The 19,634-nt window shown below is 34.9% G+C and overlaps 1 pseudogene; it reads right to left on the minus strand.

Moving 5' to 3' along the window:
- Positions 1 to 4,859: 4,859 nt before the first annotated feature.
- On the minus strand, positions 4,860 to 14,944 carry LOC120178444 (annotated as a pseudogene).
- Positions 14,945 to 19,634: the final 4,690 nt, after the last annotated feature.

Below are 19,634 nucleotides of genomic sequence, written 5' to 3' on the forward strand. Positions count from 1 at the left end.
AAAATTCGAGGATGAATTTTCTTAAAGAGGGGATAATTGTAATACCCTAAAAATTTAGATAATGACCAAAATGTAAATTTTGAAAGCTTGATGGTCAAAGTAGAAAATTGGGAAAATGTTTAGGGAATTAAGTGATAATTTTCTAAAAAGAATTTTATACCATAAATAGATGATTTACTCTTGAGAGTGGAATTTTATAGAAATTATATTTTTGGATTTGGAATTTTAGTAAAGAAAACTAGAAATGGTTAAAGTCCGATAAGAAATCGGTAATTCCGATCGAATTGAAATTTTACAAAAATTTGAAGGATAATCTAAAATGATTGGAAGTATTATTTTAATATTTTGGATAAGAGAAATTTGGTTTGGAATTGTTCAATTTTTCAGATTTAATCGAAATAGTGGAATTTAGTGACTAAAACGCAAGATTTGAAAATTTAAGGTGAATTTCAGAAATAAAAGTCAAAATAATTCATGTTTGACTTTGTAATATGTTAATGATCAGATTTCTTGGTTTTATTGTGAATATGGAAATTCATTAATGGCAAACATGGAAATTCCTATAGGATTGAATAAAAAAAATGCTATCATAATATATATTGTCATGTGATAGATTAAATTATCATAAAATATCAATCATGGAAGAGCAACTTCATCTTCTTCTTCATCCATAATCGACACCCCAAGCTTGCAAGGTAGGTATTCTTGTTTTGAATTTTGAAGTAATCTTGTTTAGAATTAGACTTGGGTGTGATTAGGAAAAATGTTCTACGTTCAGTTCTCTACATTTTGACATGAATATTACTAGGGTTTCATGTTCAAGTTCATCTTAAGTTGATGAAGGGGATTTTGATTCTTGTGTTTTATGGATTTTGAAGAGTTAAGTGATTTTAAAGAATTGATAGTAATAATTGATGAAGAACCTAAGAATGAAGTTAAAGAAAACAGTTTGGATTTTTAAATCTGGTTGTAGGTTCGAAAATTCATCAAAAATTATATAAAAATAATTTCGAGGTTATTTTTATATATTGTGTTCATATATCGATCTAGTTTCTTTTAAAATAAACGGGGATCAATTTCAAGGTGAATAAAAAAAGATATTAATTTTTAACCGAGGAAAGGTCAGAAAATTCGGACAACAGATTCTGCAAAACAGATTCTGTTGATCAACTTTGAAAATTCACCATAAATTGTACAGAATGAATTAGGAGGAGTTCTTTATATAGATAGATTCGTATCCGAGTCTAGTTTTCAATGAAAGAAACGAAATTAAATTCTAGTGTGTATTTGAATACAAAATACTGATTCTTTAAAGGTAGTGCGAGTTGTCTGAATTCTGGAAAATTGATGGGTTGTTGTGTAAGTGTTATAATGGTTAGTAAATACACTAGCAATTGGTAATATACATGTACTCAATGAATGGGAGATAGATCGAAATAAAGCTTTCGAGTCGAGTAAGGCGAAAGGCAAGGGCCAAGTCTCAAAGTAATTATCTTGCTAATCAGGATTTATAAGCAAGGCGAACCAGGTAAGTGCATCTAATTATGCACGTACATGTGGTAATAGTTAAAATAACATGATTTATTAATGTATGTATAGTGATTACCAAATGACACTATGTGTGCTAAAATGATAAGGAAATCATACTGAGTGTATGGATTTCCATATGGAGCACTGAGTGCTAAAAAGATAAGGAAATCATACTGAGTGTATGAATTTCCATATAGAGCACTGAGTGTGCTAAAATGATAAGGAAATCATATTGAATATATGGATTTCCAGATAGGGCATTATATGTGCTAAAATGGTAAGGGAATCATACTGAGTGTGTGGAGAGTGTGTGGATTTTCAGAAAAAGCACTAAGGGTGCTACAAGGATAAGGAAATCATATTAATAGTATGGATTTTCATATAGGGCACTTCATGTGCTAAAAATGGTAAAGGAATCATACTAATGATATGAATTCTCGCATAGGACACTTCGTGTGCTAAAATGAGGAAGAAATCATATTAAGTATATGATATTCTAGATAGAGTACTGAGAGTGTTAATATTATAAGAAAATTATATGAATTGTACAAATTTATTGTGAAATTATAGTAAGTAGATTGATAAAATAAACTTACGAGCTTATGGAATAAAGGTAAGTATAGTGGTAAAATAAGCTTACGAGCTTATGGAATAATGGTAAGAATATTGGTAAAATAAGCTTACGAGCTTATGGAATAATGGTAAGTATATTGGTAAAATAAGCTTACGAGCTTATGGATTAAATGATATGTTTATTGATAAGAAATCTTTGGTAAAAATTGGATATATTGATAACATGATTTGTATTGCATTGTTTATTGTTTAATTGCCTCACTAAGTATGTATTTACTGTGTGATGATTTTCACGCGTAGGTAAAAAGTCAGTAATGGAATAAAGAGTTTAAAGCGTCATCAAAGATCGAGAAGTATATTTCAATATCAGTAAGACATCCTAAGTTGTAATGTTAGTTTTATTAGTGGCATGTAATTATAAATGTTTTAATTTATTTTGTTGAACAAATTTGGAAACAAAATGGAAATTTTATGAGTTTTGTATAATGTTGAAATTACTGTAGCAGATAATGTAGCGTATCGATGCACTGTAGCAGTTACTGTAGGGTATCGATGAATAATATTAATTCGATGTTTTGATTCATTGATGCACTGTTCACGTTACTGTAGCGCATCGATACACTGTTCACGGGTACTGTTCATTTAAAAAATATTTTGAATTAAATTTGCTATAACAAAATATAAATTACATGATATGATATTATTATAATATCAATTATCATTGTAAGAAAATAAATTTTAAATCGCTATTATTAATTGGATAATGGTTTTCGAAATACGGTTGACATCCTTAATCTGTATAGGTATGAATATACGGATTTCGGGTGTTACATGGGTGCTTAATGAGTTGAGCAGTTCAAACTCAACTCAAAACACGATAAAAGCTCAACTCGAGACCTTAAGGAGCTGAGTCGAGAAAAGTCCAACTCGACTCGATAAGTTCGCGAGCAGCTCGTTAATTTTTTTTATAATTTTTTACTAGTTATCTTAAAAAATTTATTTCATTAAAAAATTTATTAATTTACTAATAGATGATAAATTACTAATCTATTAATATCCTAATAAAAATACTAAATTATTAATTAATAATTATTATTTTACTACACCCAAAAATTAAACTCTAATTATTATTTTAATGTATTTGTGGATTTTTGTTTTAGGGTTTAGACTTTGAATTTGTTTCATATACTCTTTTGATAATTTTTTGGTTAAATTTATCATTTTACGTTTATATTAAGCTTTATATAGTATAGTAGATTTTACCTATAGTTAAAAAAATAAGAATTTTTTTTTGGTGAGAATAATGTGCAACGAGACGAGTAACGAGCTTAACGAGAACAAGTCGAGCAACAAATTTTTTTAACAAGCATGACTCGAGCAAAATTTTAACGAGCTTAACGAGCAACGAGTCGAGTAACAAAGTTTTTTTATTAAGCATGAGTTGAGCTCGATAAACCATTGTTTTGTAGGTTGACATTAATATCCATGGGATATTAGGACCATTTTTCTGAATCATGCAATATTTTTTTTAACTTAGTCAAAGCTGTTTGATTTAGAGTTCATTTCTCTGAATACAGGACCTCGCTAGATGGTTATTAGTTAAACGTGTAGTCATCATGATCTTCGCCTTTTTGCAGGAAGAGGACTTGTATGAAATAGATATTCCATTGAAGTTCATCGCATCTGTCGGGACTAGAGTGCATGGGTTGGCCTGTTGGTTCGATGTCCTGTTTAATGGGAGGTAATATTTTCAATTTTGCATTTTCGTCGATCTATGGTTTCATTCAATCTTCTGTCAAAATGTTTTACCAACAGCTCTGTGCAAAGATGGCTTACCACTGCCCCTGGTGCTCCTACAACCCACTGGTACCAGATACGATGTGTTCTTGCTCAGCCAATTTACGTAATGGCCGGGCAAGAAATTACAGGCCGACTTCACATGATTGCCCATAACGCTCAAAGTTATACCATATATCTAACGTTGTCAGGTTGGTGTTGAGCTTGGTTTCTGTGTTTCTAATTTGCGGTTTTATTTCCCTAACGAAGCATGTATATACATCTTATAGCTAAAATGTGGGGGCCCGGAGCCGAACAAGGAGGAATTCTTCAGACCTCATCATGCAAACTCGACCTCAAGGAGCCTTATTATAGAATGTCACAACCCCAACCCTACACAATGGCACAAGAACAGCAACCGCATCAGCTACTGCAGGCTCAGGTATCCACTTATTAATGGTTTTCAGGATTGCATTGCATGCCATCTCGAACATTGCGATTCTGAAACAAATTGAATGATAATAATATACTTGCATTTCAATAGGATATAACAATCCACAGCGACGACTTGGAGGAACCATAGTTGTTGCAGCAGCCATTAGAAAATTAGGCAGCTCAGCTCCAATAAGTGATGAAATAAATATTTGAACTTCAGCCAACGAAGATTCTAACAGGCATGTGGCTTTTGATCCCTGTAAAGTAGAATCTGACATGATTCATTATTATTATTATTATTATTATTATTGTTTGAGTGGTGGTTTGGGATCTTGTATGACTTTTATCATATGATTTAACCAGTTTAATAATCAAACCATGTTCATTTTGGAGGTAAGTGAGCTTAATCAAGCTGATTCGAGTAATTTACAGTTGCACAATGAATAAAGTTGGTCAACACCACTGAATAAGTAGGTTCTATTTCATTGAAGTTTCAGCACAAAACACCCTACTAAGTTTTCTAAACTAAACAAAATTTCGCACCTACTGTAATGAAAGTTCTAATATGCATTACTTTTAAAATCAGAGCCAGGGTAGATCATCCGAATGACGGAGGCTGCAATCGGAATAAGAGAAACCAGTGCTATGTGTAACTGATCCGAGCTGCTTGTTTTGACACTGATTTGTCCACTCTGCTTCTTGTTCAATCCGACACGAACCACCATTGGACCCAGATCTTGCTTCCATTTCACCAAAGCCAGTCCGAATGAGGTCTGAATTTGCTTGATGGGAAAATCCATATCCTTTAGCCAGATTTCGATATTATCTCCATATGCTGTATTGCCTTGGGATCTCGTAGTTCCGGCACTTCCAGTCAAAAGCAAGCGTTTTCCTACTGCAATCTGATCATCAATCTTAAGTCCGGTGGCCACATTTTCACCTAGTAAAGTAATTGATAAGCCAGCGGTCGTTTGATTTGTTTCAAAATTTCTGAATTTTGTTTCGCCCCTTAAGCAAGATCTCTCCATGTTTTGCACGGACTGAGGAATCCAAATGGACTTTGAATTCTCTTTTATCCTTTGTGATTTGAACAGCAAATGCACCAGGGAAATAACCAGCTATGGCAATACTACTTTTGAGGCACCGTCATACCCGATATCACGATCCCAAGGATGTGGATCCAAAACTGGCCTAGTGAGAAGTTGTGAAGCAGAATCCAAAAACCGGTACCGGTAAGTGCGGTGGTCTCTGTCAAACGAAGGATGGAGTACCATGTCAGGCAAAGGGACCTGTATAGTAGCTGGATCACCGTCTTCCGTGTTTCCATAATCTCCGACATAACCATTATTATCACTAGAGGTGCACAAAAAATCCGAATATCCGATTTTGGGTAAAAAATATACGAAATCGGATTTTGGAAAAACCGGTTTTTTTAAACCGGATCGGATATTTAAAAACCGGATAGTATAACCGGTTTGGGAAAAAATTGAACGACCGGTTTTTTTACCGGATTAAAAACCGGTTTTTTTCAAACCGGATAAAAAACCGATTTTTTATCCGGATAAAAAACCGGGTTTTTTAAAAAACTGGAATTTTATCCGAAAAAATCCGGTTTTTTAAAAAAACCGGTTTTTTGCAAACCGAAACCGGTTACACCGGTTACACCATCCGACCCTCCAAACCGATTAGGATCCGAACCGGTTTTTTTAAAATCCGATTTTTGGGTTGAGAGAAAAAACCGGATCGGTTTTTATCCGATCCGGATCGGATTGAAATCCGGCTTCTGTGCATCTCTATTTATCACCATCTTTTCTTTTCTTAATTTCCCTCATTCTTTTTCACCTCCTCTCTCCATTGTTTCTTTAGAAGTAGCTTAATGCGATAATCATACTCCTCATGGTAAGCTTTTCTCTGCTCTTTGCTAAGGTGGTGTTTGTTTTTGCAGAGGTAAAAGGTCTGCAGTCTGCGGACAACATCTGCAGACATCTGCAGCAGAAGAGGTGAACCAAAAGTCTGCAGTCTGCAAGAAGAAGACTGTTTGTTTTTTAATGTCTGCAGATTGTTAAAATAAACTGAAATATAAATAAATTGATTTTTAAACTTAAAAGAGTTTTGCAATACTGAGATTTAAATAATTTTAGTTTTACAATACTGAAATTTAAATAATTCATACAATTACAATAATAATTTTTTTAGAAAAACAAACCTCACTTTATTAATTCTATTATAAGTTTCACATAATCACATGTATTATTAGTTTTATAAGTTTTATAGAATAAAATTTATAAATGATCATTAAATTATATGATTTTTTTAAACATTAAATTATCTAAAGTTATATAATAATATTAAATTTTGAATTTTATTATCATATGGCATAACATTAATTATCATTAAACTATTATTAATCAATGAATCATACACACCTCTTTTTTAAAAAATTAATTATCATTAAACTATTATTAAATATGTAATTACGTAATACTTTTAATTTTTTAAATATATATTCATAATTTATTTTTATAATTATATGATATTTTTAGAAAATATTTTTTAATTTAACAAATTATTTTATGATTATTTTTTTATTTAATTGTGATTATATTTTAAAATTTTAAAAACATAATTTATAATTTTTTTATATTTTAAAATCTTAATTATCAAACAATGAACTCATTTTTTTATTAAGCAATATGGTTTAAATACTTACATTTCGTATAAAAAGTTTAAATATAATTTAAAAATAACAAATTCAAAAAAATATATTATATTTAAACTTAAATCAAAATAATTAAAATAAATATAAAATTTTAATAATATATAAAATAATTTATATGATATAAAATTAAATATCTATAATATAATATTAAAAAATTAATATTTAATTTATTTAAAAATTAATATTAAAATTAATATCTATAATATAATATTAAAAAGTTAATATGTAATTTATTTAAAAAATTTATATTAAAATTAATATCTATAATATAATATTAAAAAATTAATATTTAATTTATTTAAAAATTAATATTAAAATTAATATCTATAATATAAAATTAAATATAAAACCTCTTTGAAGAGGTTAGAAGATGTCTGCAGTCATAAGGACACGTCTGCGCCGCGTAGACCACGCCCAAACATTAGAAGAGCTTCTGTCTTCTAAAAATCAAATGGTCTGTGAAGCCCAATGTCTGCGTGTGATCTGCGCGGCGCAAACATAAGAGGTTTGAAGAGGTAGAACAGTGAAAACAAACACCACCTAATTTTATCGACATGAGATCTCTTCAAAGGCTTGAATGGCAGAAGCTGGTCATATTCATCATTATCTTCTTATTCTTCAGAATGTGTCGCATCTCTCAACTCAGTGTCCAAGTCAAAATCCTCACTCTCATCATTGTTAGGTAGTTTCGGATGAGGTCGGGATTGCAGCAGTGAAGACAGTAAGGTAGAGGTGGGGATCGAAGTCGAAAGCCAAAAAGCTTCCGGTGATCAACATGTTCACCAGGTTTAGACAGAGAACTTGCTTCAGACGAGATCTTCATCGAATAGCATACGAATAGCAACTGTAACCTCCAACTTTGCCCATTCGGAAGCAACGTTTCTCCATTTTTTTTCTCTCTGACCTGATGGATGGTTCTCAACAAGAGCTATGGGTTGCATCATACTCGGATTCATTAGACGTAGATCGCCAACTGCTTGGCTGATAGCTCGACGAATCACATGGGACCTTTGAGCAACTAAAACCTCAAAGCTTAAGGGTTCTCCAATTGTCCCTTCTGGGGTAGCAGATGCAGCATGAGAGATAGTTACAATGGCATTTTGCCATTTTGATGAACCAAGAGAATCGGTGAGAGACTTCAGTAATAGACCATCAGCAAGATCTTTGTCATGAGTGCCTAAACGATTTGTTATGTTTGACTTGAAATTAAGTTTGGCAAGATTATAAATTTAATCTTGGTTGGTGGCTAACTTATTGAAAAATCTTTTGTAGGTGGCAAACTCATTGGAAAAATCTTTGGTAGGTGGCTAACTTATTTTTCATGTTTGGTCCATAAAATATTAGGTTATTTATAAGTTTAGTCCTTAGAACTCAACTATAAATAGGCCTAAGTATTTCATTAGAAATCATCCCAAAAACAAGTTCTCTCTTCCTCTTGTTTTCTTCATTCTCTCACTTTAGGAATTCTAAAGAATTCCATTTGTTGATAGTGAAGTTATCATCCGGTGTGGTGCCTGAGGAGTAGACGATATTCCCGACGAACCTCGTAAATTTGGTGTGTTCTCTCCTTTATTGCTTTTATTCAATTTTTTTATTGTGTTTCAATATTCAATAGTTTGACAGGTTTATCTGTTGTGCAACCTTTGGTGGTTTTGATCTTGACATTTTAGGTCAATTTTGAAACTACGTTCGTGTGGGAAATAACCCGATTTTCCCAATAATTGGCATCAGAGCTGCGGTTGAGGTTATCCTGGCAGTTCCGTTGCTGAAAAGATACAGTTCGTGCTATTAAATAATGTGCGTTGGAATTAAAATGCCAAAATACGGATCAGTTGAGACATCAAGCTCTTTTTCTGGACCAGTGAGGAGGATGATGTCAAAAGCAAATTTCTCGGTGGAGTTGTTCGATGGGTCCAGTCATTTTGGCATGTGACAAGGCGAGGTGTTAGACGCTTTATTCCAACAAGGTTTAGACATCGCCATTGAGGAAGAAAAACCCGAATATATGGAGGAGAAAGAATGGGGAACAATCAATCGTTTGACATGCAACACGATTCGATCTTGTCTTTCCAGGGAGCAGAAGTATGGCTACAAGAACGAGACTTCTGCAAATAAGATGTGGAAAGCATTGGAGGAAAAATTCCTAAAGAAAAGCTCTCAGAATCGTCTCCACATGAAGAAAAGATTGTTCAGATTTGATTATCAACCAGACACCAATATGAATGAACACATCACTGCGTTCAATGAGCTAGTGGCAGACGTATTGGGCATGGATGAAACCTTCAAAGATGAAGATTTGGTCTTGATGTTGTTGTCATTTCTTCTAGATGAATTTGAGCACCTTGAGACAACGTTACTTCATGGCAAGGATAATGTTACCCTTAAAGATGTAACTGCTGCTTTGTATAATTATGAGCTCAGGAAGAAAACCAAGAAGGAGAGCAAGTATGAAGCAACAGAGGTCATGGTGGAAAAAGGTCGCTCGAAAAGTCAAAAGCCAAAGTGGAGAGGGAGATCAAAGTCGAATTCTAGACTGGGAAAAGATGAATGCGCCTTTTGTCATGAGAAAGGCCATTGGAAGAAAGATTGTCCGAAGCTAAAGAAGAAATGAAAAGCTGCTCCAGATGCATGTGTTGCAGAGCATTATGCAAATGACTCTGACATATCATTGGTTGCTTCATCAACAACAACAATATTCCATTTAGATGAATGGATATTAGATTCGGGTTACACCTATCATATGTCCCCTAATCGAGAGTGGTTCTCCGATTTAGTAGAACTAAATGCAAGAGTTGTTTATATGGGCAATGACAATGCCTGTAAAACTGTTGGGATAGGTGTAATTCGATTGAAGAATCAAGATGGATCAACCAGAGTTCTGACTGATGTTCGATACGTGCCCAATTTGAAGAAAAATCTCATCTCGTTGGGAGCCTTGGAATCCAAAGGCTCAGTAGTCACTATGATAGATGGAGTTTTAAAAGTCACATATGGCGCACTTGTGATGATGAAGGGCATCAGGAAAAATAATTTGTATTACTACCAAGGTAGTACAATTATTGGAGCAGTTGCAGCAGCTTCCGGAGGTGATGATTTGGACGCAACCCAGTTGTGGCATATGCGGTTGGGACATGCTGGAGAGAAATCCTTGCAAATTCTGGCAAATAAAGGATTGTTGAAAGGTGCAAAGGCTTGCAAATTGAACTTTTGCGAGCATTTGTTATGGGAAAGCAGAAGAGAGTGAAGTTTGGCACCACTATACATAATACAAAAGGTATTGTGGATTATATTCACTTAGATGTATGGGGTCCTTCAAAGACATCGTTTTTGGGAGGAAACCATTATTTTGTAACTTTTGTAGATGACTTTTCCAGAAGAGTTTGGGTGTATCCTATGAAGTCTAAAGATGAAGTACTTCGAATTTTCCTGAAATGGAAAAATATGATCGAGAACCAGACTGGTAGAAAGATCAAACGTCTTAGGACGAACAATGGAGGGGAATATAAAAGTTACCCATTCTTTGATGTTTGCCATGAGTAAGATATTGTTCGACACTTCATTGTTAGAAATACACAACAACAGAATGGAGTGGCAGAGCGTATGAATTGAAAACTATTGGAGAAAGTTCGATGTATGTTGTCTAATGTTGAGTTAGACAATGTATTTTGGGCTGAGGTTGTGACATATGATGGCCATCTCATCAATCGTCTGCCATCATCAGCGATAGGAGGAAAAACACCATTGGAGGTATGGTCTGGAAAACCAACTACTGATTATGATTCCATACATGTATTTGGATCCACTGCTTATTATCATGTGAAGGAAACCAAGCTTGATCCGAGAGTAAAGAATGCTCTCTTTATGGGAATCACCTATGGAGTGAAGGGATTCCGCCTTTGGTGTTTAGACACCAAGAAGATAATTTGTAGCATAAATGTTACATTTGATGAATCTGCCCTAGTAAAGAAGGTAAAAAATGAAGCTGTCCAGACAAGTAGTACTCCGCATCAGGTGGAGCATACTCTAAAATAGGTGGAGTTTCAACAGACGATGATCCCAGAAGTTGATGCAACTGATTCTTCAACTCCAATAGAAGAATCAGAAGATGAAAAGGTTCAAGCCCAAGAACCATTGGAGACACCAAAACCACTTGCAGTTACAAGGCCAAGGAGAGAAATTCGTAGACCTGCTCGATTTGTTGATATAGTGGCCTATGCTCTTCCAGTTTTTGATGATGATATCCCTATCACTTACCAAGAAGCAATACAAAGCTTGGAAAATGATAAGCGGAAAATTTCCATGGATGAACAAATGCAATCTCTCCAAAAGAACAACACTTGGAAACTGACACAATTACCGAAAGGTAAAAAAGTAATTGGATGCAAGTGGGTATTTACAAATAAAGATGGATCTCATAACAAGAAAGATGTTCGCTATAAGGCACGTTGGTAGCTAAAGGCTACGCTCAAAAGGAGGGAATCGACTTCAATGAAGTATTTTCCCCTGTTGTGAAGCATTCCTCCATTAGAATATTATTGGCCTTGGTAGCACAGTTGAATTTGGAGCTAGCTCAACTTGATGTAAAGACGGCTTTCTTGCACATTGATTTAGAAGAGGAGATCTATATGACTCAGCCAGAAGGATACAAAGATGGTGGCTGTGAGAAATGGGTTTGTAAGCTGAACAAATCGCTATATGGATTGAAGCAATCTCCGAGGCAGTGGTACAAGCGATTTGATAGCTTTAGGAGGAGGCAAAAGTACATTAGAAATAAATATGATCATTGTGTGTATTTGCAAAAGCTCAAAGATAGATCTTTCATTTATCTTCTCTTGTACGTTGAAGATATATTGATCGCTTCGAAAAGTCAAAAGGAGATAGACAAATTAAAGGCTCAGTTGAATCAAGAGTTTGAGATGAAAGATCTAGGTGAGGCCAAGAAGATTCTTGGTATGGAGATAAGCAGAGATAGACAGAAAGGGAAGCTTTGTTTAACACAGAAGCAGTATATGAGAAGGGTATTACAATGTTTTGAATGAATGAAAATACCAAACATGTAAGTATCCCATTGGCTTCTCATTTGAAACTTAGTTCTCAATTATCTCCTAAAACTAACAAAGAACGAGAGTATATGGCAAAAGTTCCATATGCTAATGCAGTTGGGAGCTTGAAGTATGCAATGGTGTATACGCGTCCTGACATTTCACAAGCAGTTGGAGTTGTGAGCAGGTACATGCATGATCCTGGAGAAGGACATTGACAAGTTGTGAAATGGATTCTACGGTATCTCTAACAAACCGTGGATGTTGGTTTAGTTTTTGAACATGATGAAGCACTTGGTCAGTGTGTGGTTGGTTATGTTGATTCCGACTATGCTGGTGATTTGGATAAGCATCGATCAACTACTGGGTATTTGTTTACTCTTTCTAAAGCCCCAGTAAGTTGGAAGTCTACTTTGCAATCTACAGTGGCTTTGTCTACTATAGAGGCAGAATACATGGCAGTTTCAGAAGTTGTGAAGGAAGCAATTTGGCTTAACAGGTTGATGAAAGACTTGGGAGTTGTTCAAAGTCACATTAATCTCTATTGTGACAGTCAGAGCGCTATTCACTTAGCAAAAAATCAAGTCTACCATTTAAGGACTAATCATATCGACGTGAGGTATCACTTTGTGCGAGAGATCTTTGAAGAAAGAAAGATTCTGCTTCAGAAAATTGCGACAACAGAAAATCATGCAGATATGATGACCAAGGTAGTAACAGTAATCAAGTTCAATCATTGTTTAAACTTGATTAACATCCTGAAAGTATGAACACCTTCGGGTGTGTGGCGCTTGTGAGCGCAATTAGAGGCACGACATCAAATTTGGGGAGTTGAAGAAGTTGAGTAGCCTTGGTAATTTCAAGTCAAGGTGGATATTTGTTATGTTTGACTTGAAATTAAGTTTGGCAAGATTAGAAATTTAATCTTGGTTGGTGGATAACTTATTGAAAAATTAATCTTGGTTGGTGGCCAACTCATTGGAAAAATCTTTGGTAGGTGGTCAACTTATTTTTCATTTTGGTCCTTTAAATATTAGGTTATTTATAAGTTTAGTCCTTAGAACTCAACTATAAATAGGCCTAAATATTTCATTAGAAATCATCTCAAAAACAAGTTCTTTATTCCTCTTGTTTTCTTCATTCTCTCACTTTGGGAATTCTAAAGAATTTCATTTGTTGTAATATTTGTTGATAGTGAAGTTATCATCTGGTGTGGTGCCCGAGGAGTAGACGATATTCTTGTCGAACCTTGTAAATTTGGTGTGGTCTATTCTTTATTGTTTTTATTCGGTTTTTTCCATTGTGTTTCAAAATTCAATAGTTTGAAATGTTTATCCGCTGCAACCTTTGGTGGTTTTGATCTTGACATTTTAGGTCAATTTTAAAACTATGTTCGTGTTAGAAATAACCCGATTTCCCCAACACGATCAACATAGAGAACAACATTGGGTGGGAATTTCTTTACGAACCTCTTAATCGAAGCTAATAGTTTACGACTAGAAGCTTCTTCTGTCACAGGTGACCGGAGACCAGGTGTATCAAAGATTCTCAACTCAACTTCATCAACTGTTCCAACAATCTCCTTCACGGCTGTTGTTGCCGGTAGAAAAGCATCAATTCTGGATTTTTGCTCGCACAAAATTGAATTAACGCTTGCACTCTTTCCCACTCCAGTTTTTCCAAGAACCAAAATGTTCAAAGAAAAGTCCAAGTCATCTTTACCTTCCGCTTCAAGCTGCATCGCCACCCACTTTGCAGATTCAAGGGTGAATTATTGACTGAAAAGACTACCAGAGGCAAGGGCCAGCCGGTGCAGCACCTGTGCTACCATTGGATCAGTGTGAGAATGACCTAGTCTCTGTACAAGTCTCAAGAACTTCACTCTTGTTAGTTGCAACTTTTCAAACCTCCGCTTATATTCATCACTTATCTTGTCCTTCGATGCATTGTCAACTGTATTTGACGGTGGAGCAACTTTCGAAGAATGCACTGAAGAACCTGAATAAGCAGGGTGATCAAGAGGAAATACTCTGGAGCCATCACTAGAAGCGATTTTGAGGCCAACACCATCTGATCCGCCACCTGCTGCAGCTTTCAAAAGAGCAGACAATGTAATAGAACTGAGTAGCTCTTTTGCTTCATATTCCCTCTCAGCTTCGGCTTCTTCATATCTTGCTGCAACTTTCAAAAGAGCAGCCAATGCAGCAGAATCTAGTAGCTCTTTAGCTTCGTGTTCCCTCTCAGCTTCAGCTTCTTCATCTGAGTCTACGACAATCTGATGACTCTCCGTCCCTAACTGATAATCTGAATCTACCTCATTCACTACCTGTTTCGTAGTTTCAGAGCTCCCAAAAATCAGCTCCACAACATCATCCTCAGAAACGAAGCCTTCCTCCTCAACCCGCGTATCTATATCTTCTTCTCCTACTTTAACAGACTGGTCAAGAATTGATATTGGAGCTGAAACTTCAACAGAGTCGATATCATTCGATTCTTTCATATCAGACACGACAACCTTGTCAATAGATTCCACCATAACAGAACCATGTTCCTCTATCTTGTGACCGTTTCCATACTTCGATTCGACCCTCTCCACACCCAGGTTCTCCGGTGCAATGATTGCATCAGCAGATGGCTTAACATCCTCGTCTGATTTGGGAACTTCAACCAATACATCTTTTTGGCTCCCTTCCAGACTAGACCCCTCATCTTCATCTCCAAAATCCTCCAAACCACCATTTTCAAACTCTGAGTTAACCACATGTTGAGAATCATGATTGGGACCACCGACCATAACATAACCATTTTCTTTTATCTCGTGACCGTCGCCATACTCTGATTCGACCCACTCCACATTCGGATTTTCCGGTGCAATGTTTGCTATTGGATTGTGGTAGCACCGATAATAATAAGGGTTAAGTACACTAGTAGCTCCTAATCTTTAGTTTATGTATCATTTTAGTCACTAAATCTTTTTTTTATTAATCTAGGATAAGTATTAGGCAATATCTGTCTCTAGATTAATCTCAACCATTTGACACTTAATGTTTACAGTACTTGAATCCGAAACTTCAAAAAATAACAATAATTCTTTTATCACCAAGATCATTTATTTGTGCAATCACTAAATTTTTAAAAATGTGGTTGGGGGCAGTCCTCCCGGAAAGTAAAGTTGTCTCATCTAGTATATGATGTTGCCCCCACGTTACCAACCTCTTAGGCAATAACCCATGTACTAAATGTGTGGTCTTGGTCTAACATATAATTAATTAGATATTATATGCACTATGTCGTAACTGTTTTTCACCCGGAGGGAGAAGACCGATATCGACTCGAGGGTTTTCTCTTTGAAAATTGTTTTGAAAGGTGAAGAGTCGCCACCAATCATTTAAGGTGAGATTGGAACACCATAAAAACCGGATGCTTTTAATAAAACATTTTTGTTTTTATCAAAATATCGGGTTTGAAGGTCTGCGAAAATCCAGAAATCAGGTTCGGGAGTCGCTTATGCGTGGGGAAGGATTAGCATCCCCACAAGCGCCCAAAAATTTGTACCAGTTGATTACCCTATATTTAAAATCAGAAATTTGGAGTTCGATCTTTATTTAATTTAAAAATCATGAAAGATACAAAGTTGAAAAGGGTATTCGTTTATCGAGACAGATAGCATTCGCCCCCGAGCGTAAATGCGGGAGATCAGCTATTGTGCCTAATAACTGAATATTGCCTCATTTTTAAAAATCATGATGTGGTTTTGAAAATGATGTCGACTTATTCAAGGAATTACTAGTATTCAGCCCCTAAGCACGATCGCGGAAGATATACTATTAATTCCTTAATAAGTGAACAATGCCTTATATTTGTAAAAACAATGTAATCAAACAAAATTTTATTTTTCCTAATTAAACTAAAAGTAAATTAAGGCATTTCCTAATTAAAGTGTCAAATTATGAAAAATTAATGAACATAGGAGCTCAAATTTAAAATGTAAGTTCTAGTATTAATACTTAATGATATATTTAAAAATGGATTAAATATTTACGTATTAGAAAGCTTCTTTTGATAATTTTTAAATGATCGAATATTACCCTTAATCAATTTATTTTGATTCGAGTCAAGTAGTGTTTATGTCAAAATCTATTTATGAATCGGGCTTTAAATATATACACGAAGGTACAAATAACTTACATATAAAACAATATAAGAAAACTTTAATTCTATGCAATTAATACAAACATATATACGGTATATATATATGCACTATGCAATTAATGATATATATCATAACATAAATATGGAGAATAGATTTTTAATGGACATATATTAAAGGAAATGAGTGTAAATGTTAATATGATTCCAAAATGAATGAAAATTGGGCCTATTTGCTAATTACATATTTAATGTAAACCTACAAAAAAATGTTTACGTGTTTAGTATGTACATTTACATATTATCATAATTAGAATAATGCATATATGTACAGATCACCACTTATCACACAAAATATAAAATCCAATTATGGGATACATTTAACATATATAAAATATACCATATATACGTAAAGTACACAAAGTCATATATAAACACATATAATATTCTGCAAATTATAATCAAACAAATATGGAAAGTAAATCAGTTACCCATTACAATTAAAATAAATAGGAAGTCAAAGCAAAAGTAGAAACAAAAATCATAAACATGCAAAAATAAAAATAGAACTAAAATTATAAATTATTAAATTATTATGCCAGAATTAACATAAAATATATAAGGGACTAAAATTAAACTTTACCATTAAAATACGATGGCTAATCACTAATTTACCCAAATGATGTAATATAAAAGTTATTTTTCAACTAAACCTAACATAATTCTAAAACAATTCAGCTGCTCTTTACTTTTCTTCTTCACTCTCTTCTCTCGGCTACTCATTCTTTTCTACTCTTCACTCACATCAACGATGCTAAGAACCAGAGAAGGAGGTGGACTGTCGCTTCATCGCCACTCACCAACGCTTCCTCCCTCCGACCGCTCGACCCCTCATCCTTCAACCTGAGCGACTTTGAACACTCCTCTCTTCTTTTCTCTAACCCAGCATCTACCTTCTTCTTTCTCATCACAACCGAGACCTCAAAATAAATGAAAACACAGTGAATCAGTGCCAAACTAGACTCAAAACCACCACGAAGATAACTCCAAGCTAACCTAATTAAACTCTCAACACTAAACCCTATATCCCCAATCAAGACAAAATGACCACCATCTCTATTGCTCAAAAACCCCATAAAAAAGATCCCGAAACCCCGTAATCAAATGGCAAGGATTGGGAGATGAAAGGCATACCTGTAACTCGGTGAAGTTTTGTTTCCGAGTGACGACAGCATAATTCGTCAGACCGGATAAGTAAGAACTTTTATTTTGGGACTACTTTCTAATTAGTTGGTTCCTCTCATAAAAGAAAGGATTTTCATTATTTGCTGCGATTTTCTTATTGATGGATTTTTTAATTTGGGTTGTATAAATTGTTCTTGTTCTATGTTGTGAAATTAAGATTAAAAGAGTCACGTCTAATACCAACTCCGATCGAGATACGAATCATCAACAGGTAACTCAATATTAGCTTACCACCTTATTCTTAGTTGCTTAAAAAACGACAAATATGTAATATTACTTAATATTCCTAAAAGATAAAGAATATAACCTGGTTGAATATTCCTAAAAGATAAAGAATATTCCTAAAAAAGCTGAATCCTTTTGGTTACACCATTTGATCTTTTCATATGGGTTAGGAATCATGTTTACATACACTGCCTTTTTTTCGATGATAAGAGTAGAACCCCCTTTTGTTTCGTGTTTTCTACTTGCCCCGTTGTTTTCATGTTCTCCATTTTTTTCTCTCTACTCCTTTCGTTAACTGCCCCCCAGTTTTTTATCTCCATTTTCTTCACCAAATTCCTTTGTCGTTGCATGATAATTTCTTTATTTTTGGTGAGACTTTGACTGGAGCAGGTGAATATTTGGGCGTATGCAATGACGTCCTCTGAAGATTTGGGTGCTTCATGTGATGGTGCTGCAAGGGTGTGGTACTTGGGCTTCAAGCTGGGTCATGTAATTGGGTTGATGTTGAGCTTTGTAATGGGCTCTGGAATTTATTTGTATTTAGCCTGCATGTAAAATACAATAATAATAATTAATAATAATAATAATAATAATAAAATATTAAAAGACGAGACGAAAAAATGAGTGTAGACAGCTGCCCCTCTTTGCGCATTCTTGTGTCAACAAGAATAGGGTAAAGATGAAAATACAATGCATTTTTTTCGTCTGGTCAACTTCATGGTTTGAAATATGATGAGGGATCTGTTCCGCTGTCACTCAGGGAATATCAAATCTGGAGATGTTGATTCATTGAATCAGAGTAGACTTGTTCCACTGTCACTCAGGGAATATCAAATCTTGAAAGAGAGAGAGATCTGTTCGGCTTCCTCTGAGGGAATATCAGATATGGGAGAGTTGATCCATTGAATCGGGAAGATTTGTTCCGCTGTCACTCAGGGAATATCAAATCTTGAAAGAGAGAGAGATCTGTTCGGCTTCCTCTGAGGGAATATCAGATCTGGGAGAGTTGATCTATTGAATCGGGGCAGATTTGTTCCGCTGTCACTGAGGGAATATCAAATCTTGAAAGAAAGAGATCTGTTCCGCTTCCTCTGAGGGAATATCAGATATGGGAGAGTTGATCCATTGAATCGGGGTAGATTTGTTCCGCTGTCACTCAGGGAATATCAAATCTTGAAAAAGAGGAATTTGTTCCGCTTCTTCTGATGGAATATCAGATCTGGGAAAGTTAATCCATTGAATCAGGGTAGACTTATTCCGCTGTCACTCAGGGAATATCAAATCTTGAAAGAGAGGGATATGTTCTGCTTTTTCTGAGGGAATATCAGATCTGGGAAAGTTGATCCATTGAATCAGGGTAGACTTGTTATGCTGTCACTCAAGGAATATCAAATCTTGAAAGAGAGGGATCTGTTCTGCTTTCTCTGAGGGAATATCAGATCTGGGAAAGTTGATCCATTGAATCAGGGTAGACTTGTTCCGTTGTCACTCAGGGAATATCAAATCTTGAAAGAGAGGGATCTGTTCCGCTTCCTCTGAGGGAATATCAGTTCTGAGAAAGTTGATCCATTGAATCAGGGTAGACTTGTTCCGTTATCACTCAGGGAATATCGAATCTTGAAAGAGATGGATCTATTTCGCTTCCTTGAGGGAATATCAGATCTGGGAAAGTTGATTCATTGAATCATGGTAGACTTGTTCCATTGTCACTCAGGGAATATCAAATCTTGAAAGAGAGGGATCTGTTCCGCTTCCTCTGAGGGAATATCAGATCTGGGAAAGTTGATCCATTGAATCAGGGTAGACTTGTTCCGCTGTCACTCAGGGAATATCAAATCTTTAAAAAAATGATATGTTCCACTTCTTCTGAAGGGAATATCAGATAGATGGATTTACTTCACTATTCTTCCGTGAAGGCTTAAAATGGCCCGGAGGACTTT

The sequence above is a fragment of the Hibiscus syriacus genome, unplaced genomic scaffold (assembly GCF_006381635.1).
Source record: "Hibiscus syriacus cultivar Baekdansim isolate YM2019G1 unplaced genomic scaffold, ASM638163v2 tig00112349_pilon, whole genome shotgun sequence".
In the NCBI taxonomy this organism is placed as follows: domain Eukaryota; kingdom Viridiplantae; phylum Streptophyta; class Magnoliopsida; order Malvales; family Malvaceae; genus Hibiscus; species Hibiscus syriacus.